The 26,678-nt window shown below is 37.7% G+C and overlaps 1 pseudogene; it reads left to right on the forward strand.

Moving 5' to 3' along the window:
- Positions 1–26,678, forward strand: part of LOC110207512 (liver carboxylesterase 1-like) — a 60,134-nt pseudogene that overhangs the window by 15,333 nt on the left and 18,123 nt on the right.

Consider the following 26,678-nt stretch of genomic DNA (forward strand, 5'->3'; position numbering starts at 1 on the left):
CAAGAATCCTTCAATCTAGCCTGGGTAGATAAATATATGTATGGAAACATCCCATATATGTATAGTAAGGTGGTGAAGTGGATACAGCACCAAGCCAGGAGTCAGTAAGACTCATCTTCTTGAGTTCAAATCTGGCCTCAGACACTAGCTGTGTGACTCTGGGAAAGACATTTAACTTTGCCTCAGTTTCCTCATCTGTAAAATGAACTGGAGAAGGCAATGGCAAACTAATCTAGTATCTTTGCCAAAAAATATCCATATGGGGTCATGAAGAGTCAGACATGACTGAAATGGCTGAACAACAACAATGAAAACAAAGAGGGGGAGACAGGAAAAGCCTTCATGTAGAAGGTGGCAACTGTATTCAGCCTTAAAAGAAAGTAGGGCTTCTTAGAGGCAGAAGTTAGGAAGGTGTTCATTCCAGTCATGAGGGGAATAGCCAGTGCAAAGCTCTGTAGAAGGATTGTCAGATAGAATAAGAAGCCCAATTTGGCTTGACTCTAAAATGTGTCTATTTTAATGCCAGAAAGTTAGGTTGGTTCCAGGCTTTAAATGCCATAGAGAGAAATTCATATTTGATTATAGAGGTAATGGTGATTGAATCATTCTGTCAATCCTTATGTATATATTAAATACCAAATATGTACAAGGCACTATGCTAGCTTCTATGGGTGATGACAAAATAAATAAGACATTGCCGCATCCTTGGGAACTTGGGGTTCAGTAGGGGAAAAATAATTCTGTTAAAAGGCAGAGTATAAAAAACATATAGGAAGGGAACTTGATGGTTATCTAGTCCAACTCATAAGTGAAAATGAATCCCTGGTACAATATACTCTACAACTGGTTAGGAAGTAGAAGAGAGGAGGAATCATATTAGTCGTATTCAAAGGCCAAAGGATTCATGGCTCTGTCCATAAGTAGTGAAATACTTGAGAATCTTGTACAGTATGTACTCTAATGCTCCTTGCTCCACCTCCTCTACTTCCACTTTTCCAGAGTATTCCCCAGAGTCATCAAATGGAGGTCAAGTCCTATTCCCAGGTAATGATTCTTTCCCTTACTATACCAGACCTATTTATGAAAGCAAGTGACTTTTGAAAGCTAGGGCAGTGACTCTTCATTCTGTGCCTATTGGATTTCTTTCAGTCTTGTCTTTGGAATCAAGAGGTCTAATATTACTTCTCCACTGTATCTCAAATAACTACTAATATAGTAACAATTTAATAGTGAATTAAAGAAGAAATTTTTAAAAATCTTAATAAAACTATAATAGAGTGCAATGGCTTTAGAAAGTAAAGCCTCCCTAAGATGATTTGTAGAAATAAGTTACAATCACAGTTTCCACCTACATCTAAGTTATGTCATGGATTTCCTAGAAGATATCTTAGAGAGAAGAGATTAGCATTGCTCACATAGGAACGGGATTTCTAAATAAATGACTCAAGAACGAACTTTATGAAAAGTTACATTTGAGAATTATTATTCGTAATATACATGTGTTGAAAAACTAGGTTCTGATTTCTTACTGGGTAAAGTAAGGTAACAATTACCAGACTTCCCCCCCCCCCCTCTAAACAGCCTTGCCTGTGTTATTTACACAACAAAACAAAACAACAAAACAACATAGGAACATAGTGGAGGGAGGTTGAAATCAGTTTCTTCCCCATAATTTCATTCAGATCCTTTTCAAGAGAAAGTGAAATAATTGGAAATAATCTGGAAATAATTGCTGTGCCTGGAGCAGTATGATAAAAAGTAAGCAGTAAATTGGTTTCTGATCACAAATCCAATGAGAGCTAAACTGTGGGAATCAGATGAGATAGCACATGGAGGAAATTCAAAAACATGGTCTTAGTATAGGTAGCGTTCTACCTTTTATGAACAGTTTAGGTAAGTAGTTGATTAAAATTACTAACTAAAGGAAAATGAAACCCTTCCCTGAAGTGAAAAGGCTTACTAACCACAATGCCTGCAGTTCTTGATCACAAAGGTTTAAAGATTTGGTTGACATTGGTTGTTTGCACCAATGCAGGATGATGTAACAAGAAGAATTTATGCCATAATGACATTATTGAAAATCAATAACTTTGAAAGACTTTATAACTCTGATTAAAACCAGTGACCAACCACAATTACACAGCACTTGTGATGAAACTTGTTGCTTATGTCCTGACAGAGAGATGGTGAGCTCAAAGCGTAGATTGAATTTTTTTTTTCAGTCAAGGCCAATAGGAGAATTTTTCCCTGCTTATACATATTTGTAATGGATTTTGTTTTTCTTTCTCTCTCAGTCAGGTTGGAGAGAGGAGATGGGAGAGAGAGAAGGTAGATTCATATTAATTTAAAAATTAAAATTTAATTAGAAGTTTCTCATGATTAGGAACATTTTAAAAAGAGTTGGTTGACAAAGCTATTGCTTTTTGCTGTACTGGAGAGGCTCATGAACCACAGCAGGAGATAACAAAGTATCAGGTAACTCTAAAGATATTTGCCTAAATAAAGACTAGTTGCAGTGGAGAAGCTACCCTTCATTGGTGAGCAACCTCAGCAGAGCAGTGTGATGATACCGACAAAGTCATCAGTAGCTTTGTATCATTAGGAGTGTTGCATTCCATCTGTGTGCTCTTTCCACATGTATTTTCTCTGCACAATTCCTATGCTTTCCATGGAGAACATGTGCATTTGTTTGAGAATGAATTCTAGGTTTATGGTAGAAAATATTCTCTTGTTTCTTTTATCGCTGCACTATTTCATTAAGTGCATTTACTTTGAACTAAGCATGTTTTCTGGCTGATTACTGAAAGTCATGCACAAATACTTAAAACCTAGAGCAGCTTTCTAGCAGTTCACGTTTGAGAGGGGCCATCAACCTCATACATGGTACATAAACTAGTGGAAAATCAGACAGTTTTTTTTTTTAAATTTTAAACATTGAGCTCATTGACTACATGCTTTTCTAAACAATGGACAAGGACAATAAATCCAATCTTCCTCTATGCTGTATTTGTTTTGCCTCAGTTACTTATTCAAAACCAGACCGATGTGGTGTCCAGCCAATCAGTACACATGGTGCATCTATATGACACACCTCAGACTTCTCTTGGGTAGCCTTCAGTTAAGCTCCGCACACACAAGGACTTCTTAGATCATTAGTGTATGCTCCTTCTCTAATGACTGTTCAGTTTATTTGTCCGTAAAAAGCTGATAGGTAGGTTGTTACTTTTATACTCCTGATATAAATGGGAACTTCATTTCGGGAATCCTATCTTGAGTCCCCTGGTACCTTGGGGAGATCTCTGGTTCAGCCAGTAACAAAGTGCACTGTTATCTCCTCAGTTAGGAGATGCTAGTAAGCAGCGGTATCCAAGTGCCATGCCCTTTTAGTTCCCTAAAATAAGGAAATCTGATTGCTTTTTGATTGACTACTAGACTTCATTCTTATTTTCTTCTTGATTGTGGTTCCTGATGCGACACACCCGCACCTTTGTTTTTACATTCCTATTAAACATATTTTCACATTAGTGATCTGGTAAGCAAGAATTAGAACCAATAGGAGGAACCACCAGAAAGAGGAAACAAAACACAACAGCAAATAGCATGCTTCGATCTGCATTCAAACTCTGTAGTTCTTTCTTTAGATGTGGAGAGCATTTTTCATCATGAGGCTTTTGGAGGTGTCTTAGATCCTCGTGTTGCTGAGAGGGGTTAAGTCTATCAAACTCAGATATTACTTAATGTGGCTGTTATTGTGGACAACATTCTCCTGGTTCCGCTCGCTTCACTCAGCATCAGACCGTACAAGTCTTTCCAGGTTTATCTGAAATCTGCCTGTTCATCATTTCTTACAGCTCACTAGTATTCTATTACATATCTATCTATATCTATATCTATATCTATATCTATATCTATATCTATATCTATATCTATATCTATATCTATATATCTATATCTATATCTATATCTATATCTATATCTATATCTATATCTATATCTATATCTATATCTATATCTATATCTATATCTATATCTATATATATCTATATCTATATATCTATATATCACCAATTCACAATTATGACAAATATCTGTGTCTTTCACTTCATTCTTCTCCCCCCCATTTATACTTTTCTTTCTCCTTTCTCCTTTTTCCTCCTCACTAATGTTTTGCTTTTGACAACCACCTCCCTCAGTCCCACCTCCCTTCTATTAATCCCCTCCCTTTTCTTTCCCCTTTTCCCTCCTACTGCCTATAGGGCATGTTAGATTTCTATACCTAACTGATTGTTATTTCCTTCTTAAGCCAAATCTGATAAGAGTAAGGTTCAAACAATGCTCATCTCCCTCCCTTATTTTCCTCTGCTGTAGTAGGTTTTTTTTTGCCTTTTCCTGTAATGTAATTTACTCTTGTCTGATTCCTTCTTTCCTTTTCTCTCAGTACATTTTCTTAGTTACATCAGATTAATTCACTTGCTGGGATCCATTTAACCTACTTGATCAGATTTTTTTCATTATTATATCAAAGTCAATTTATACCCATCCCCTTTGTGTATACCCCCTTTACATGGTGTAATAACAATACATTTCTCAAGAGTTACAAGTGTCATATTCCCTTGTAGGGATGTAAAGAGTTTGTCCTTATTAATAACATGGTGTTACTTTCTGTCCCATTTACCTTTTTATGTCTCCCTTGAGTCTTGTATTTGAAGATCAAATTTTCTGTTGAGCTCCGATATTTTTATGAGGAAGGTATGGAAGTCCCCTATTTTGTTGAATATCTATCTCCTCCCATGAAAGATTAAGCTCATTTTCGCTGTAGTTGATCCTTGGTTGTAATCCAAGCTCCTTTGCCTTACAGAATATTATATTCCATGACCCACGGTCTTTTAATGTACAAGCTACAAGGTCCTGTGTAATCCTGACTGTGGTTCCATGATATTTAAATTATTGCTTTCTGGCTGCTTGCAGTATTTTCTCTTTGACCTGGTAATTTTGGAATTTGCACACTATATTCCCCTTGACGCTTTCAATTTCAGATCTCTTTCAGTAGGTGATCAGTGGATTCTTTCTATGGCTGTTTTACCCATTGGTTCTAGGACCTCAGGGCAGTTTTCCTTGATGATTTCCTGAAAGATACTGTCTAGGCTCTTTTTTTAATCATGATTTTCAGTTAGACAAATAATTTTTAAATTATCTCTCCTGGATCAATTTTCCAGGTCAGTTGTTTCACCAATGAGATATTTTACATTTTCATCTATTTTTTTCATTCTTTTGTTTTTGTTTGACTGATTCTTGCTCTCTCATAGAATCATTAGCTTCCATTTGCTCAATTCTAATTTTTAACAAATTGTTTTCTTCTATAAGATTTTGTACCTCCTTCCCCATTTGGCCAATTGTACTTTTCAGGTACTTGTTTTCTTCAGTGTACTTTTTCCCCAGTTGGCCAATTGTATTTTTTAAGGACTTGTTCTCTACAGTTAATTTTTGTCCTTCCTTTTCCAAGCTATTGACTCTCTCTTGCATGCCTCTCATTTCTTTTCCTATTTTTTCTTCTACCTCTCTCATTTGACTTTTAAAATCCTTCTTGAGCTCTTCTAAGAAGGCTTTTTGGGCTTCAGATCAGTTCATATTCTCTTTTGAGGTTCCAGATGTGGGTTTGTTGACAATGTGGTCCTCTTCAGAATTTCTGCCTTGATCTTCACTCTTCCCATAATAAGAATGTATCAGACATTTTTTTTTTCTCTCTAGGTGTTTGCTTATTTCCTGGCCTTTGAAGAGACTGAGCTCTCCTGCTGGGGAGCAGAGGGCACTGACCCAAGCTTCTTGTGTTGGGAGCCTAGGTCCTGGTCAATGGCTTTGTGTGCTGGGGCCTCCAATGTTGGCAGTTGGAGGTTGTAGGATTCTGGCAACTTACCTGGCATAGGGCTGTAAACAACAGTACTGGAACTCTAGGGGTAGGATTGGGTAGTGTGACTCCTGCAGATTTCTTGCTCACCCAGGCCTTTTCTTCCTTTTGCTTTCTTCAGCTCTTTTCAGATGGATGTTGTAGGGTGTTTGTCTCCCTGGGGCTCCTTGGAGCTCTGATTCCATTAGTTTTGCTGAGAGCCAGTTACTGTAGAGTGCCAAGGCTCCTGGTGGTTTTCTGAGCTGGTTTCCACCAGTTCCCCCACCCTCAATGAGGCACTTTGGGTCCAGGTGTTGGTGTTTGCCTGCTCTATCACCTGGGCTTCAGGATCTCCTCCTGGTATGCTGAGGTAGGGCTTTCCACTAGCTTGCCGGGATGCCTCCTGTTCTGTACTGCTCCCCCTTTCCCCAGGGTAAGAGGTGCCTTTCCAGTTAATCCATCAAGCTATGTGGGCTACTGGACTGCTGCACCCCATCTTTCTTCTGGTTCAGTTGTTCCAGGGTTTTTCCTGGGGTGATATTTTCTGGACTTTCAGGGGTTAATAAGGGAAAGTAAGAGAGACTCACCTCTTACTCTGCCATCTTGGCTGCTTCCTAACCTGAATACCAGGAGCTAGTTTCTGTCATGGTATTGTGTTTTTCATTTCTTCCATTCTCTTTATGATTCCTTGTAATCAGTCTTCCATTCCTACTTTTAAACAGAAACTACTATCTCTGGAGTTACAAATCAACTGTTAATTGGCAAATTAATGGCCTTTTGTCAGCCTTTAGATTGGTTGAGTTCTCTGCACATTTAAAGTGTCAAACCCTTGCTTGTGGACATCTCTTCCTTGTTCTTCTATCACATTGATTTTTCTTGGTTCTCATCATTATCCCTATATTATAATTACAGATCCCAAAATAGCCTTGAGCATTCATCAAATAAATTACTGGACTCACTAGAAATGAAGAATTTCCACAGAGAAATCTATTTCCCATGATCACAATGATCCAAAAAAGAAAAAGAATAATGTTTTAATAGATGTCACTGTATGAAATACTCATAGCTTCATAACTATTAAATATAAAACTTTCAAAATATAGAAGAGAAATTTACATAAATATACATACATACATATATGTGTATGTCAATATCTCTGTGCATGCACACACAAACACACAAAAATCTTGTGAAAATAGAATAAAGTACATATCATGCTGGTCATTCTGTCTGCTGCTGGGAGATATCCCAAAGATGTTTCCGGTGAGTCTTTAGAAGATCTCATATATCTTATATGCTCAATACTTTTATGCAAATTCAAAAAATAATCATTTTGATCTACCTTTGGGACAATCCTTGTAACATTAGATATGGGAGAATAATAGCAGGATATTAACATATCCCACTTGAATCTGAATTTTATTGAAAAAGATGAGAATGATATAATTATTTTCATTATTTTTGTTATAATTATTACATTTATATAGCCTTTTAAAGTTTGCAAAATGTGTTATATTATCTCAGCTCTCTTGCCTGTTCATACATTACTTCTTTGTTTCCTGTTCTAGGCCATCATCTTGCATACTAAGGGTGCAAATTCCCCATGATTCTGTCCTAGGCCCTCTATTCTTTTCTCTACTCTTATCAGCAACTACGTATTAAATACTCATCTCATTAAAAAGACTCTCATATTGGTCTCACTAGTCCTAACCTCAGTCTAGAACCTTGGCCCTATAATACCAACTACCTGATGAACATCTCTAAATGGATATCCTATAGGCATTTATAACTCAACATGTCCTAAATGGAACTGATTATCCCTCAGCAAATATCCCCTATTTAAAAATTTCCCCATTGCTGTTGAGGACCCCACCATCTTTTTAGTGGTAGAATCCTCAGACCCAAGATTGAAACCATGATTCCAGAGACTACACCTAGAACTGAATGGGTCAAATGAAACAGACCCAAAATCAAGTCCATATCTTTGGGACACAAGGCTTAAAAGCAGGGAGCTCCTTTTTACAGAGCTCACCAGCTCTGTAAATGTAGATGAACTTGAACTTTCACCCTTTCTGGATGCAGCTGAAAAACCAGCCTAATGTGTCCCAGTATGGTTGTTTTAAATAGGTACATTTTTTAAGCTACGTAATCAACGGAAAGAGGCTATTCCTATGCATGCAGTTAGGGAAGGTGGAATATCTTCTTCAAGAATCAGGTCCTTGACATCTCGCATGTAGCTGCCTCCATATTAGATGGTCTGGGCATGCTCTAAAATCTTGTTACATCAGAAAAGGAAGCTAAGTAGCATACTAAGCATCAGGTAAATATAACATGTATATTAAAGTGCCAGTAAAATGATTTAGGTAACAGTACTGTTGCCATGAGTTGTTTTTTATGAGAAGTTTCTGAAATTCTTATCCCAATCTATTATAATCTTTTCAGCCAGCTCCTGAGTTGTCTATAGATTGTGCTTCTCCACTTTTCCACACCTCTTCAAAGACCCAGGCTCTATGTGGACATGGGAGACTGGTCATCTATGAACTAAAATAGCATGTTTCAGGCAACTTATTTGGGAAAGTTGACCAAAACAAATCACAGTTACCTCAAGCAGAATTTGAACTGTTTGGTAATGGTATCTTTTCTCTAATTAATTAATTAATTAATTAATTAATTAATTAATTAATTAATTTTTTGCTTTCAACATTCACTTTCATAAGTTTTTGAGTTTTAAATTTTCTTCCCCTCTTTCTTCCCCTCCCTCTCCCCAAGACAGCATGCAATCTGATATAGACTCTGCATATACATTCCTATTAAACATATTTTCACACTAGTCATGTTTTAAAGAAGAATTAGAATCAATAGGAGGAACCAGAAGAGAGAAGAAACAAAACAAAACAGAGGAAAAAAAAGAACAAATAGTATGCTTCAATCTGTATTCAGACTCCACAGTTCTTTCTCTGGATGTGGATAGCATTTTCCATCATGAGACTTTTGATGATGTCTTAGATCATTGTATTGCTGAGAAGAGCTAAGTCTATCAAAGTCAGTCATCACACAATGTGGCTGTTACTGTGTGCAACATTATCCAGGTTCTGCTCACTCACTCAGCATCAGTTCATACAAATTTTTCCAGGTTTTTCTGATGTCCGCATACTCAATCATTTCTTATAGCACAAAAATATTCCATCACATTCATATACCACAATTTGTTCAGCTGTTCCCCAACTGATGGACATCCCCTCAATTTCCAATTCTTTGTCACCACAGAAGGAACTGCTACAAATATATTTTTTGTACATATGTGTTCTTTTCCAATTTTTATGATCTCTTTGGAATACAGCTCTAGAAGTGCTATTGCTGGGTCGAAGGGTATGCACATTTTAATAGCCCTTTGGGCATAGTTCCAAATTGCTCTCCAAGATGGTTGGATCTCAAAACTCCACCATCAATGCATTAATGTTCCAATTTTCCCACATTTATCTCTCCAACGTTTATCATTTTCCTGTTTTGTCATGTCAGCCAATCTGATAATGTGCTATGGAAGCAGACAACCTCAGAGTTGTTTTGATTTGCATTTCTCTAATCACTAGTGATTTGGCATATTTTTTATATGACTATAGATAGCTTTAATTTCTTGATCTGAAAACTGCCTGTTCATATCTTTTGACCATTTATCACTTGAGGATATTTATAAATTTGACTTAGTTCTCTATATATTTTAGAAATGAGGCCCTTATCAGAGACACTGGTTGTAAAAATTCTTTCCCAGTTTTCTGCTTTACTCCTAATCTTGGTTGCATTGGCTTTGTACAAAAACTTTAATTTAATGTAATCAAAATTATCCACTTTGCATTTTATAATGTTTTCCATCTCTTGTTTAGTCATAAATTCTTCTGTTCTCCATAAAACTGATGGATAAATTATTCCTTGCTCTCCCAATTTGCTTACAATTTGCCTTTATATGTATATCGTGTACCCATTTTGATTTTATTTTGGTATAGAGTGTAAGATTTTGGTCTATGCCTAGTTTCTGCCATGCTCTTTTCCAATTTTCCTGGAAGTTTCTGTCAAACAATGAGCTCTCATTCCAGAAGCTGGGGTCTTTGGTTTTATCAAACAGTAGATTACTATAGGATTGACTATTGTGTCTTGTGTACCTAAGCCATTCCACTGCTCCACCACTCTGTTTCTTAGCCAGTACCAAATAATTTTGATGATTGCTGCTTTATAATACAATTTAAGATCTGGTATGGCTAGGCCACCTTCCCTCACATTTCTTTTTATTAGTTTTTTTGATATTCTGGACATTTTGTTCTTCTAGATGAATCTTGTTATTATTTTTTGTAGCTCAATAAAGGAATTTTCTGGTAGTTTGTTTGGCATGGTACTGAAAAAGTAAGTTAGCTTGGACAGAATTGTCATTTTTGTTATATTAGCTCGGCCTATCATGGGTAACTGATGTTTTTCCAATTATTTAGATCTGACTTCATTTGTGTGGAAAGTGTAGTTCTTGGATTTGTTTTGATAGGCAGGCTCCTAAATATTTTATAATGTCTGCAGTAACTTTAAATGGAATTTCTCTTTCTGTCTCTTACTGTTGGGCTTTTTTAGTAATATATAGAAATGTGGGTGATTTGTATGGGTTTATTTTATAGCCTGCAACTTTGCTAATGTTATTTATTATTTCAAGTACTTTTTTACATGATTCTGTTGGATTCTCTAAGTATATTATGACATCATCTGCAAAGAGTGATGGTTTTGTTTCTTCTTTGCTTACTGTAATATCTTCAGTTTTTTCTTCTCTTATTGCTAAACCTAATGTTTCTAGTACCATATTGAACAACAGTGGTGATAATGGGCATCCTTGTTTCACCCCTGCTCTTGTTGGAAATACTTTAAGCCTATCCCGATTACATATAATGCTTGCTGAAGGTTTTAGGTATGTGATACTTATCATTTTAAGGAAGGCTCCATTTATTCCCATGCTTTCTACTGTTTTTAATAGGAATGGGTGTTGTATTTTGTCAAAAGCTTTTTCTGCATTTATTGAGATAATCATATGGTTTCTGTTAGTTTTGTTGTTAATATGATCAGTTTTGCTAATCGTTTACCTAATATTGAACCATTCCTGCATTTCTGGTATAAATCCTACCTGGTCATAATATATCATTCTTATTATAAGTCGCTGTAATCTTTTTGCTAGTATTTTATTTAAAATTTTTGCATCTATATTCCTTAGGGAAATTGGTCTGTAATTTTCTTTCTCTGTTTTGACTCTTCCCAATTTAGTTATCAACACCATATCTGTAGTAGTAAAAGAATTTGGTAAAACTCCTTCTTTGACCATTTTGCCAAATAGTCTATGTTGTTTTGGAGTTAATTGCTCTTTAAATGTTTGATAGAATTCACTTGTAAATCCATCTGGCCCCAGAGATGTTTTCCTAGGAGTACATTGATGGTTTGTTCAAATGGTGTCTTTTCTATTATATAACCTATCCCACTTTAGTTTGGCCAAATCTGCTACCTAGGAGTGCTTCAGCAAGGATTTGGCATCAATTAAGGTGTCAAGCAACTACATCTGGGGTCTTATTCCTCTTGGCTCCACACCATAACATAGCATAGCATAGCACTCCTGATTTGGAGTGCATAATTCAGAATTCCAAGGCTGGAGTAAAATCCATCTCTAAATTTCATTCACCTGGTACTCATCAGTGCCAAGCACAATGCACTGCTGATAATAGGTCCTTGACAATTGACTGTTGACCAAATGAACAAATCTACAGGTTTTCCACAGAAGAAATACAAGCTATGTGTATTACTATCAAACTTTTCTTGTAACACCTGTGGGATGGTGTAAAATGCACAGAATTTGTCTTTATAAGACATACACCAGCTATGCAACCTTGGGTAGGTTACTAGACTCCTATGAGACTGCATTTGTCCTTCTATAAATTCAAATAATATCTACTACTTACCTTACTAAGGGCTATGAACAGAGTGTTTTGAAAATAGTGAAATCTTTTAGAAATATGATGCACTTTTATTGTTATATCTTCTGAACTCTTCATGTCCATTTTCTCCATTCAAATATGAATCAATCCAGTAGATTGCTATTATTAAACTTAACTTAGAGGTGAGAAATCTGAACCCAGAGAACTGAAGTCACGTTCCCAAGGTTACCCTGCTAGAAGTGGGCAGAGCTGCCCAGGGCTCCTGACTCCTAGTGGTTCTACTCGGTTCTATCACCTCCTCAGTGAACTAACTTCCTCTATCTCATCATGGCACAGGACAGCAGAAGCTTTCAATGCCAGTAGTGGACACCGAATATGGGAAAGTCCAAGGCAAAGAAGTGAGACTGCAAGGATTTGACATACTTGTCCATGTTTTCCTGGGTGTTCCTTTTTCCAAACCTCCTCTTGGACCCTTGAGATTCTGTCTGCCCCAGCCTCCTGAGCCCTGGAACTATGCGAAAGATACTACTAACTACCCTCCCAGGTAAGCATCAGTCTTCAGACTCTTTTTGGGAAGAGAGAGATAAAAATAGAGAAAAAACATGAAGAATCATATTCTTATTCTTAGATTAATTTCCAGTCAAACCATCTGAGAATCCTTCATTTTGCCCTCCCCCTGAGAAATATTACTGTTTCTTCTCATTTTAAACCCCCTACCTTAATCCTTATCAGAGGCTGGAGGGTTTGCTGGAGAAAAGCCTCTCAGATTTTCACACTGAGCTGCTCCTGAGATATGACATGATTCACCTACTCTGGGAACTTCAGTCAAGATGAATAAATGATGGACCTACTGCAGTATGCAAACCCAGAAAGATGCTGTGTGCATTGCTGTCTTTGCTTATTTATAGTCAAATAAAGTCCTGGCAGAATGGCAAATGTCCTTTACTTCCATTTTTCAGTCATTCCAGGACCATCTCTACATATAAAACAATGTCTTCATTGCCCTCATTGGATTCAGTGGATATGAAGCAAGTGGTTTGGACCAAAAGGCTTTCAGATAAACATGAGAATTCTAGCCCTGACTCTGTGACTTTGTAGCTGTGACCCAGGGCCAATGACTGAAACTTTCTGTTTTGTTTTTTTTTTTTAATTTCTACATTAGACATGAGAGAACTAATCTACTTATCCCACAAGCTCACTGTGTAGATGAGATGAGGCAGTGGCTTTTTTGTTATAGTATAGCTAATAGTTATAATAAAGTGTATAAGATCAAGGAAACATGTATTTTGGTACAGTAGGGAGAGTACAGAGAGTGATGGGGAGTCAACCCTAATTATAGTTAGGTACAACTCTGAGGCCCTGGTTTTGCATTTGGCTGCCCCTGGAGTTACTCCAATGTTTCAAAGGGAAGAATAATTCCTACGGTACCTCTGCTTTAATATAAACCTCCTTCCCCTTTTTCACTCTTGTTCTTAACACCAGTAAGCATTTCTTCCATAGATAATCAGAGTTGAAAGAGACCTTAGACATCATCTATTTCTACTCTCTCATTTTCCTGGAGAACTAAGGTTCAAGGTAGTAACGTGGTATGTTCAAATATAATAGAAAGTTAGTGGGATATTGAACACACCGATAGAAAATAAAAAAAAAAATCAATAATTTTTCAAACCTTCAGTACTGTTGAAAGGAAGCTAGGGTCGGAGGGATTACCTGACTTGTCTTCTTGTCTGTATTACTTATTTCACATATGACCCTGGATAAGTATTTTCTTTCTAAGGGTCTCAGTTTCCTCATTTGTAAAATAAGGATGTTTGACTAGGTGATTTCCAAGCTTTACAACCTCTGACAAATGATCTTATGACCCAAATGTGCTTTACTGAGATTCTGCTGAAAAGAAACTATTTCCTCATGTTTCATTACACAGGTGTACCCAGAAACTCAAAGTAACAATGCACTTTTACAAACCTTTTCTCCTTTTGGAATGCAAGCAAGTTACAGTTTAAGCTGAAGCCACCTTATGAAGATTGTTTGTACCTAAATATTTACATGTCAACTAGCCTGAAGAAGAAAACAAGATTACTGGCTAGAAGCCTGTGGCAGGGATTGCCTATGATTTGGAATCAATAGATGGGTCACGGTTATCTCTTGTTTCTACAGCACAGGACAGCAAGGAAACAGCCCTTGGTCTGGAGAGAGTAGCCATAGATTAAGATCTCCCATTGGTCTGATCTCCAATGGTCAGACTTTCTAACCTTAGAATAGTCATTTAGTTTTATCTGCTTCACCTCAGTTTTCCTCAATCATAGCCTAAGACAAGGGTAGAAAGGACACATCTGTACCCAGGAGCAAATAATAAATAGTAAAATAACAAACAAAATCAACAGTATTTGAAGTGGTCTCACCCAATCCTTCTCCAATCCTAATCCTTCTCCAATCCTTCCATCACCTACTGCTAAAGTCATCATATTCCTATAATCCAGATGAGACCCTGTTGCTGTCATTATTAAACACTAGAAAAATAGTAACATCTACCTCACAGAATTGTGAGGATCAAATGAGATAATATTTGTAAACCCATCTTTCCATCCTTATTCTAAATTACTCCCATTCACGTTCTCTTTAGATCAGTCAAAATAGCCTTTGAGCTTTCCCTTACACATGACCTGCCATCTCCCATCTTGATGCCTTTGCACAAGCTGTTCCTGATATCTGGAGCACATTGCTTCCCCATCTCTACCTCTTAGAATCCCTAGCTACCTTCAGAGCTCCATTCAAATGCTACCTCCTCCAATATGAAGTCTTTCCTGATTCCCCAGTTTCTAGTTTCCTTCCAAAACAATTGCCTTCCATCTATTTTATACAGATTTGTATATATCTCTACTTTACACATATGCATGTGATCTTGCCTTTCAGAATGTGAGCCCCTTAAGGAAGGAAACTGACTTTGTCCTTGTTTCTCCATCACAAGGCATGGTGTCTAATACATAATATATGCTTAATAAATGTTTATTGATTGGTTGATTCCTTATATTTGCAAAGTACCTTCACAAATATTATTCCATTTATTAAATGAATGAATGCATGTTTGCAAGAAAAAGCATTTCCATGGAGTAACATGGGATCAGAATGTCAGAGTTAGAGGCAAGTTTGAAGATCACAGTCATTGTGCCAATGGATAATTTAGGATTTAGAAAAGGAAAATAATTTGCCTTGGGTTACAGAGGAAGGTAGTGGTACAGTCAGACCTAGAGTATAGGTCTTTTGATTCCTATTCCAGGGCCCTTTCTACTATATCACACCTCTTCCCTAAAATAAGGGTTATATAGATCATATGGTCTGGGCAATTTAGACATTCATTTTCTGAGGTTCCTTTCAATTCTATGCTCTTTGATCAAAACAATTTTCCTCCTTATTTCCTAGGTGATGGTGTGGATCCATGGAGGGGGTTTGATGATAGGCGGGGCTTCAGCTTATAATGTACTGGCCCTGTTGGCCCTTGAGAATGTGGTGGTCATATCCATTCAGTCTCGCTTGGGAATCTTTGGGCTCTTTAGGTAAGATCTAGAGTCCAGGGATTCAAATACTACTCAACAAGAAGTGTGAGCCTACTACTGATGCTAAAGCTCTGCCTAGGTATTCCCTATCTCTGAAATTCTCTGATTATTATGGAAACTGATCTTTGAAAAGCATGAATATAGGGAACTCACTCTGACAGAGAATATTTCTATTTCCTGCATTTACTTTCCTAAAATGTGGTATATGTGTGGGCCAATTGTACTGCTTCCATAATATAATCTTCTTGAGGTCAAAGGGACTGTGGTAAGTCCTATGCTTGTTGCACTATGAGCTTATTATTAATAGCAATGTCAATGTCACTATGTAGTTAGCGATAGGTAGGCAGAGGTTATCATTTGATATCTGTCCAATTCATCAAGGGTGAGTTGAAGACCCTTTATGTATTCACTCATTCCTTTTGTATACAATGAGTACTTCTATTTACAAACCATACAATTCAAATTAACTAACAAACATTATTAAGTTCACATTAATAAACACTTATTATAAATGTCTAGTATGTTCATGGTTCAGGATGGGATGGAGGAGTTAGACAAAGCTAGGCATGGCAGTAAACTTGCTGTCAAGCACCTTACAGGTTAATGGGAAGAAAGCTAAATAGATACATAGCTGTTATACAAGGGAGAGTAAGATAAATATAAAGTGAGGGTATAGGTAAACATCCTATGAGAATTTGAGCAGGGAAAGTCCCTTTTCATCTATAATGGAAGACAGTCTAGGGAAGATTTATGGAGGAGGCAGCACCTGCTTTGATCCTTAAAGGAAAAGAGAGATTTGGGCAGATGTTTAAGGTAGAAGGGGGAAGAATCCATTCCTCATATGGGGAATGTGTGAGTAAAGTCATGGAGACAGGAGAAGCCAGGATGACAAAGTGGGATGTAGCACAATCAAGTTGGACCAAATCAGAGTGTGTAAGGGGAATAATTTGAGAAAAGCCTGGCCAGGAAGGCTGGAGTCTGCTTGTGCAGAGTCTTGAATGCCAGGGACAGGAGTTCAAAAGGGGTACACTAAACTATTTGTGGTAGAGGAGAGGCATGACCTTAAGGGAGCATTAGGAAGATTACCTGGCAGTGGTTTGGGAGGTGGATAAGAAAGCAGATAGATTGAAATCAAGAAAATTTTTGCATTTCATGGAACAGCCTGTATGAAAAACTTTTGAGTCCTTTTTTAAAAATGCTAATGGAGCACAGGGTTTGGCAATTTCAAATAAGAAAGAAGGGCTTTGAATATAGGCCCAAATATATTGTCTTTCCTGCATGGTCTGGCCTGGCTAAATTTGGATAGACTCATCAACAGTTTGTTGGCCAGGTGGTGAACTATAGTTCAGAGGGCTAGTAATCCATGTTAATGGAAAAGGCACTCACATCTTTAGAAGTCACTGTTCTTTTGAAATGTGGCTCCTCAGAGTGACACATATCTAGTATTTGAATTCCTTCAATTATGTCTACTGCAAAATCAATATAACAACAGAAATTTCAAAAGATAGTATCATGGACGTGGAGTCAGAAGACAGATATCAAACTACTGCTGGAGGGGTTGGAACCAAGACGGCAGAGTGAAAGCCATGACTTACTTGAGCTCTCCCCCAAGCCCCCTTCAAATACCAGTAAAAAAAAGGCTCTAAACAAATTCTAAAGCAGATGAACCCACGAAAAGACAGAGTGAAGCAAAACTCCAGCCCAATACAGCCTGGATGGTTGACCAGAAAGGTATATTGTGACATGTGGGGCGAGGAGTGCAGCGCAGAGTAGGTGCACAGGCCACAGTGAACCTGGAGCAGGCCTCAGAGGACTGAATCTTGGGCAGCTGTGGCAGATTCCAGACTTCTCAACCTAAGAATGCCAAAGACAACTTAGAACATCAGTGGGAAAAGTCTGTTTCTGCAGTGAGAGAGGAGCTAGGTCTCAGCCTCAGTTCCCAAGCGAGCGGTGGACCCAGAGTGGTGGCTGCATCCAGAGCTTCTGGCCCACAGACTGAGGGGAAATCGGGTGGCTGATCAGAAGGGACTGCAGGGATCTCTTTGCTAGTGCTGAGGCAAGAATCTCTTGCTTTGCCCATGCTTGGATCTGAATCACAGTTCTGGGTGGTGGTCCTGGGGCAAGGAGGAGCGCTGGTGTGGTGGAGTTTGTAGTGGTTGGGCAGAGAAAATTCTCCTCACAGGTCCAAGACAGAAAAGGCTGCTTGTGGTCACTCAGAAACCAGAGCACAGTCCAGGGAAGGAGTAAACACCTCACACCTTATCATAGCACCTTGGAAGAACTGAAAATTTATAAGTCCCTAGAAGTATCTCTGAAAACAGCTATACAAACCCCCAAAGCTGGGGACAGTACATTCTCCACATTGGAAGCAGACTCTTACTTTAACAAAGAGTTTAAAACTCAAGTAATTGGATGGGACCATGAGCAAACCTCACAAAAAGGAATCAGACTATATTATCTTACTTTTGTGACAAAGAAGATCAAAACATACAACCAGAAGACAACAAAGTCAAAGCTCCTACATCCAAAGCCTCCAAGAAAAATATGAATCAGTCCCAGGCCTTGGAAGAGCTCAAAAGGGATTTTGAGAAGCAAGTAAGGGAAGTAGAGGAAAAACTGGGAAGAGAAATGAGAGTGATGCAAGAAAATCATGAAAAGCAAGTCAACAGCTTGCTAAAGGAGACCCAAAAAAATACTGAAGAAAATAACACTTTAAAAATAGCCTAACCCAAATGGGAAAAGAGGTCCAAAAAGCCAATGAGAAGAAGAATGCCCTAAAAAGCAAAATTGACCAAATGGAAAAGGAAGTCCAAAAGATTACTGAAGAAAATACTTCCTTAAAAATTAGAATAGAGCAATTGGAAGCTAGTGACTTAATGAGAAATCAAGACACTGTAAAACAAACCCAAAAGAATGAAAAATTAGAAAACAATGTGAAATATCTCATTGGAAAAACAACTGACCTGGAAAATAGATTCAGGAGAGAGAATTTAAAAATTATTGGACTATCCTGAAAGCCATAATAAAAAAGAGAGCCTAGACATCATCTTTCAAGATATTGTCAAGGAAAACTGCCCTGATATTTTAGAACCAGAGGGCAAAATAGAAATTGAAAGAATCCACCATTCTCCTTCTGAAAGAGATCCCCAAAGGAAAACTCCTAGGAATATTGTAGCCAAGTTACATAGTTCCCAGGTCAAGGAGAAAATATTGCAGGCAGCCATAAAAAAACAGTTCAGGTATTATGGAAACACAATCAGGATAACACAAGATTTAGCAGCTTCTACATTAAAGGACCACAGGGCATGGAATATAATATTCCAGAGGGCAAAGGAAATAGGATTAAAACCAAGAATTACCTACGCAGCAAATCTGAGTATAATCCTTCAGGGGAAAAAATGGTCATTCAGTGAAATAGAGGACTTTCAAGCATTCTTGATGAAAAGACTAGAGCTGAATAGAATATTTGACTTTCAAATACAAGACTCAAGTGGAACATGAAGAGGTAAACAGGAAAGAGAAATCATAAGAGACTTATTAGGGTTGAACTGTTTACATTCCTGCATGGAAAGATGATATTTATAACTCATGAGACCTTTGTTAGTATTAGGGTAGTTGGAGGGAAAAATTGTATGTATGTATGTAGATAGATAGATAGATAGATAGATAGATAGATAGATAGAGGGCACAGGATGAGTTGAAGATTAAGGGGTCATATCTGGAGAATAAAATTAAGGTATAAGAGATGATTATCTTAGGAGAAGAAGAAAGGGAGAAGTAGAATGAGGTAAATTATCTCACAAAAAAACAGAGAAGAAAAGGCTCTTTCAGTGGAGGGGAAATGGAGGAAAGTGAGAGGGAATGAATGAATCTCATTCTTACAGGATTTGGCTTAAGGAGGGAATAACATACACACTCAATGGGGTATGAAAATCTGTCTTACCCTACAGAAATATATGGGGGGGGGATAAAAGAGAGCAGGGGGATGATAGAGAGGAGGGCAGATTGGGAAAAGGGGGTAATCAGAAGGAAATACTTCTGAGGAGGTACAGGGTCAAAAGAAAGAATAGAATAAATGGGGGAGCAGGATATTATTAAGGGAAATAGAGTTAGTATTTCACAACATGTTTATTATGGAAGTGTTTTACATAACTACACATGTATAACTTATTTTGGGTTTTTTGCCTTTTCAATGAGGGTGGGTGGGGAGGGAGGAAGGTAGAAAATTTGGAACCCAAAGTTTTGAAAACACATCTTTAAAAAAAATGTTTTCACATGCACCTGGGAAATAAGAAATATAGGAAATGAGGTGCAGAAATCTATCCTACCCTACAGGAAAATAGAAGGGGAAGGGGATAAGAGAAGGGGGGGAGAGATAGAAGAGAGGGCAGACAAGGGAAAGAGGTATTCAGAATTCATGCCATGTTTGGGTGGAGGAAGGGTGAGATGGGGTGAAAATTTGGAACTCAAAATCTTGTGGAAGTAAATGTTGAAAACGAAAAATAAATAAATTTGTATGAAAAAAACTACTTCAGCATTTAAATATGAACTCATTCATTTTACTTTCTCTATAACTGGACAAAGCAATTCATCTGTTTTTTCTTCAGTTTCCTCAACTATAAAGTGAATTGGTTGTACTAGCTGAGCTCTGAGGTTGTTTCTAACTGTAAATCAGTTATTTGATTATCTTATTCTATATGTTTGCATTTGCTCTAAGTCATAGCTCATGAGCTCCCACCAATATATTTATATTTACTAGTCAGTCAGAAGACAGTTAATCTAAAAGAAAGTCATTTAATAAACAGAGTATCTTGCTTCCTTCAAAGCTCATTTCAATTACCATCTCCTATATGGGTACCTTCTTGATGTCTTCAGGGGCTATTGTCTCTTTACCCTTTCAAAATAAACTTTCATTTGATTTGTGTCTCTTTTATACTTCTATTTTACACATGGGTTTAACTAATACAATTTAATCTCTTTGGGATAGGTAATTTTGTTTCTGGTGCCTGGTACATGATATATACTTAATAGCTGCTTGTAGTTATTAGATGATGCATCTCTGTTGGGTACTACATTTTCTCTGCTGAGTTTCTTGTCTCTACTCTTTGCTGGACTTAGTGTTATCTCTTCTTGACATCTCTTCCATGCTTGTGGTTGCTGAATTGTAAGTATTCTGCTGTCATATACTTGGCTTCACCTCTTCAATATCATCTGCTGGGCTCCTCCCATCGAAGATGAAGTGGCTAGAAATTCTCTCCCTGACAAAGATATACTTACCTTTCTTATGTGTATAGTGGCTGAGTCATTGAACCTCCACACTTAGCCAGGCAGTCAACAAAAGCCAGTAGAATGTGTCCAGGCTAAGATTAATGCTGTGGTTATGTGTTAGAAAATCAATTACCACCCCCTCCTCTTTTTTTTTCTACAGCAGATTTGCAGCCTATTGGTCTAGTGAAGTTAGCTAGTTCTCTCTAATGTATTTCAACTGTATGCCTGATTGGGATATTGTGTCCCCCAAACATTATCCCACAAACTCTGCCCAAAATAATGCCATAGGAGTGATGTTGTAGGTTGATGGATTAAGACTCTGTGCTCTCAAGATCCTATTTGATTGAAGAGGAGGTATGCAAAGGAAGTGACTAAAATTAAAAAAAAAATAAGCTAAATAAATAAAATAAAAGTAAAGTAAAGCAATTGGGTCACATTACTTCCAGGAAAAAAAAATAATGCTAGCTTCATTTTGTTTATCACTGTCCAGTCCAAAGAGGCTGCCTTTCTACATTGAATACTGACAACAAATTTTATTGCCAAATGAGGATTATAGATGATAATGGTTCTTAGATATCAGAATCCAGAGGAGGGAGCAATCACTATTGGTCTGAGTGTCTAGGTTTTCTGGAGCAGATAGGATATGAACTAAGCATTTTCATATTAGCATAGAGGACGAGAAAAATATGAAGTCCAGCAAATCACATGAGAACAAAGCACTGACATGGTATGGTGGGGAACAGGAACAATTTGGGCACCAAATACCTGGGGATTTCAGCCAGGTCCTTTTGGAGCAGTTCTCATCAATTGGGTATCCAAAGGATGAGGAAGGTCATGGAGTTAACATAAGAAATAAGAAGACCTGACTGCTGCTCTCATAATACTTATATGCAGAAAGCAGGGCCTAGATAAGACATAAAAATAATAAGGTTGAAATTAAAGCTGGATTTCTTGTGGGTGTGGAACCTCTTCATTACACCCAATTTTCTCATGTAACTAATTATTCCTAATAGTAATGCCATTTTTTTCAATGTTTTATATATGGTACAAAGTTTTCTCCCTCATCTACTTTTAGATAAGTACTATTATTATCAATTTTACAGATTAGGAAAATAAGGCTTAAATATATTAAAAGGCCATATTTGAAACAAGATTTCTCCTGTCAGTCAATATTCTTCCTACTATACTACCTCTCATTTCTTTTTTTTTTTTTAAAGTGAAAGAAAGTATGCTTTAATCTGCGCTCAGGATTTGTCAGTTCTCTCTCTGGAGGTGGATAGCCTTTTTCATTATGGGTCCTTTGGAATTGTCTTGGATCTTTGTCTTGATCAGAGTAGCTAAGTCTTTTGTAGTTGATCATTGTATAATATTGCTGGTACTGTGTATAGTGTTTGCCTGGTTCCACTCCCTTCACTTTGCATTAGTTCATATAAGTCTTCCCAGATTTTTTCTGAAAGCATCTTGCTCATCATTTCCTATTGCACAATAGTATTCCATCACAATCATATACCACAACTTGTTCAGTCATTCCTCAATTGTTGGGCATCCTCTCAATTTCCAATTCTTTGCCACCACAAAAAGAGCTGCTATAAATATTTTTGCACAGAGAGGTCCTTTTCTCTTTTCCCTTTTCTTTGATCTCTTTGGGACATAGACGTAGTTGTGCTATTGCTGGGTCAAAGGGTATTGCACAATTTTATAGCCCTTTAGGAATAGTTCCAAATTGTTCTCCAGAATGGTTGTACCCATTCACAATTCCACCAAGAGTGTGTTAGTGTTCCAATTTCTCCACATTCCCTCCAATATTTTCATTTTCCTTTTCTGTCATATTAGTCAATCTGATAGGTGTGATGTGGTACCTCAGAGTTGTTTTAATTTGAATTTATCTAGTAAAAAGTGATTTAGAGCACTTTTTCATATGACTATAGGTAGCTTTGCTATGTGGTTCAGTGGATAGAGTACTGGGCCTGAACTCAGGAAGCCTCATCTTCCTGAGTTCAAATCCAGCTTCAGACACTTACTAGCTGTGTGACCCTGGGCAAGTTACCTGACCCTGTTTGCCTCAGTTCCCCATCTGTAAAATGAGCTGGAGAAGAAAATGGCAAATCACTCCAGTATCTTTCCCAAGAAAATCACAAATGAGGTCATGAAAAGTCAGACACGACTGAATAACAGCAACAAGGATGTCTCTTCCTTAGAGGAATGCCTTTCTCATGGCCACCTCCTGGCTTTCCTGGCTCCCTTCAGGTCCTAGCAGGTCCTTCTACACTAAGCCTTTTCTGATTCCCCTTAATTCTAGTGCCTTTTCTCTTTTGATTATTTCCAATTTATCCTTAATGTAGCTTGTTTGTACATAGCTGTTTCAGCATTAGACAGTAAACTCTTTGAGAATAGGGAACTTCTTTTGCCTTTCTTTGTAACTCCAGCACTTAGTATAGTTCCTGTGTACAAGCCAAGACAAAGTGGAGGGAGTGCTGGTGTGTGATTTTCTGTTTGCAGATGATTGTGCACTCAATGCAGCCTCTAAAGCTGAGGTGTAACAAAGTATGGATCAATTCTCTGCTGCTTGTGCTAATTTTAGCACAACAATTAACACCAAGAAAACACAGATACTCCATCAGCCACCACCATATCATCTATACATGGAACCATTGTTTACAGCAAATGGAGAAGTTTTGAATGCTATGGATAAGTTCACTTACCTCGATAGTGTACTTTCCAAGGAGGTCAACCTGATAATGAGATTGACACACGAATTGCCAGAGCTAGCTCAGCGCTCAGGAAGCTCCAAAGGAAAGTGTGAGAGAGAAGAGACTACCTCTCATTTCTTGACGCTAAGTTCTATCAGAAGGCCCACCCTTTAACAATTATTCCCATTTTCCCATCTATTTATATCCATCCATCAATTCATCCATCTCTTCTCCTCTCCCTTACAGCACTGGAGATGAACATGCTTGGGGGAACTGGGGTTGCTTAGACCAAGTGGCAGCATTACATTGGATCCAGAAAAATATTGCCAATTTTGGAGGAGACCTGAACTCAGTGACCATCTTTGGTGAATCATCAGGAGGTTTTAGCGTTTCAGCATTGGTGAGATTTCAGAATTCCATGCTTTGATTTAGAGGGTTCTGCCAATGTTTCTGAGCTCAGGGTGGGAGCTGAAGCAGAACAGAGATTTCTGGTATAAAAAGAGACTTTGATTCTTACAACTGTATGCAATGACTATAGTGAATATTTATAACTGAAATATGGAACTGGCATGCCCCAAGACTGATTTAAGACAACTAATAATAAAGATCAATACTCATTTTTCAAAATGGTGTTCTTTTATAATAACAATAGCAACAAGTTATGTTTATTTTGCTTTAAAATCACTTTCCTCACAGATAATATATAAAGTAGGCAATACACACATTATTGCTCTTATTTTAAAGATGAAAAAACTGAGGTTCGGCTAGATGTAGTGGCTGTAGTCTCACTGTCATGAAGTGTATGAACTGGGACTCAGACTCATGTCTCTAGAGTCCAACTCCAGTTGTCTTTCCATGTATATTGAATAGTTGAGAGCATCATGAAAATCTCCATATTTCTACTTAAGGCAGCTCAAAGAAACTTTATGAAATTAGCACACTTGACTATATTTTACTTGATACCACTAAGGTGTAGAACTAGGGCTGGTCTTGACCTACAGGTAGGCACACAATAACTCCACAACAATTTCCCTGTCAATGAGTGACTCATCCTACAGAATTTCTAGTGTTCTAACATTAGAATTTCATGCCTTAAAGTTTGTGTCCCATTTATAATCCAAATTTCCCTTGGAAGGTAGCATATTAAATCTAATTGGCCACTAACATCTCAATGTGAATATATTCATCATGTGTATTCCTAAGAACAGATGTTCATAGGGAGAAGAGGAGCAGTCCTGAGAAAACTAAATTTTGAAAGAAGAAAAAGAATGGAAGTCAGTGAGTGGGAAAAAGGGAATGTCTAAGGGGTGTCTAAGACTCCTGGTGGGGGGGAAACTTCATAGTTTTGCCCATGATTTTTTGTAAGCTAGCCTGCTATACATTTCTGATTCAAGTAGCTCATTTTTGTCTTAATAGCTTCATTGTTTATAAGTTTTCATTGAGGAGCTAAATTCCAGATTTATGCATAACCATCATTGGAAATATCATTTCCCAAGGCCTAAAAATAAAGACAAATCTTTATTTATTATTGTTCCAGTCCAGTAAGTTGGTCGCCCCATGGTATTTCCTGAGCATAAGTGAACTTTCCTTGACTCATCTAACCAGGGCTCTAGAACCATGTTGTAAAGAGCCATTTTGGTATCTGGGACAAGTAACATGAAACATTTTAAATCAATATTTTAAGACAAACTGGAGGGAAGGGAAGACAACTCTGGGGACAGAAAATCTCTGTGGAGAGGTAGATCCTAATATACTTATGCTTTCATGCTCTAGGCATTTCTTAAATTTAGGCTATGTACAAGACCCTGTGCTAAGCTCTGAGATACAAAGACAAAAAGAAAGACCCTGCCTTCAGCAAGTTTCTATTCTACTGGAGGGGAACAAAATGAATACAGATGAGTCAGGAGCTGCTTCTAGGAAGCCCTCCACTCAGTGGAATAGGAGAGCATTGCCAAGCTAAAATGGAGTATGAGAAGGGCAGGTAGGTGGTGCAGTGGATAGAGCAGTGGCCCTAGATTCAGGAGGACCTGAGTTCAAATCCAACCTCAGACACAGAACACTTACTAGCTGTGTGACCCTTTGCAAGTCATTTAGCCCCATTGCTACCCCCCCCCAAAAAAAAGGAGTATGAGAGCCAAAGGGAGGAAGTGTTTCCTCTGCTTCTTTCTTATTTTGACTGTTTTTAGGTAGATTCTAGGCAAGAGTTCAAACCTATGATTTCATTAGTAATGGGAACTAATTGAGAAAAAAAAGGAAATCCATAATTGTTCTGCAACTTATAGTCTTAGAGAACTCCCTGAAGTTACTGACAAGTTAAGTCACTTTTTCAGGGTCACATAGCCAGTGGGTGTCAAGCAAAGATCTTGAATCCACCTTTCCTGATTCCAAGTCTGGCCATCCATTTACAATACCAGGCCTCATGTCTCTATTTTAGCTAATTATTTTAGTAGCTAAGAGCTAAGGTCATGGTTGATGGTTTTTTTAATTTTAATTCTAGTAATGAAAGAGAGGGTAAAGCCATGTTTGTCCTATCCTAGTTACCTTTTTGCTTTGATTTTTAATATTGTTTTCACCATTCTTCTCTCAGGATCTTTCTCCCTTGACCAAGAATACCTTCCACCAAGCCATTTTCCAGAGTGGCGTTGTCCTTGAGAAAGCTTTGTTCGGTTACAATGTCAAACTAATTACTTAGGTAGGCTCATTATTATATGCCATTCCGAACACTTGACTGCATTTATATACTCACAGTGGTCAAAGCTGAAGCAAGATATGCAAGTTTAGAGAATCCACCCAAAATTTCAGATGGACTATTTGTGTCTGACCTGTGGTAGAACGTTCTGAGCTCCTATTGGTCTGATCAGCCACAGTCAAGGGCATTGGAACTTGACTGTAACAAAGTAATGCACTTTCAGTCCTCTTTGAGAATGAAGGAAAACAAAACAAGGTGAAATCTAGAAGGAACATTAGAAGCCATCTATTTTAACCACTTCATTTTCCTTCAGAATGGAGACCCTGAGTGAAGAAATGATTACCTATGTCACATAGGAAGCAAGTGGCAGAGCCAGGATTTGAATGCAAATCCTCTGACTTCAGATTCAGCACATTCTTCTCTATCTATACCTGAATGTCACATATCCAAACACACACAGTGGTTTGGGTATAACTATTCTGTCCCATGGACTCATAGGAAAAAGTGTCTCCTGTTATGTTTTGTAACAGAAAATGGCAGCTATTGCTGGATGTGAAACAACCTTGTCAGGCATCATGGTTCACCGTATGAGGCAGAAGACAAAGGATTAGATCCTGAACATATCTGAGGAGATGGTAGATG

This window comes from Phascolarctos cinereus, unplaced genomic scaffold, assembly GCF_003287225.1.
Source record: "Phascolarctos cinereus isolate Bilbo 61053 unplaced genomic scaffold, phaCin_HiC Scaffold_2;HRSCAF=192, whole genome shotgun sequence".
Classification (NCBI taxonomy): domain Eukaryota; kingdom Metazoa; phylum Chordata; class Mammalia; order Diprotodontia; family Phascolarctidae; genus Phascolarctos; species Phascolarctos cinereus.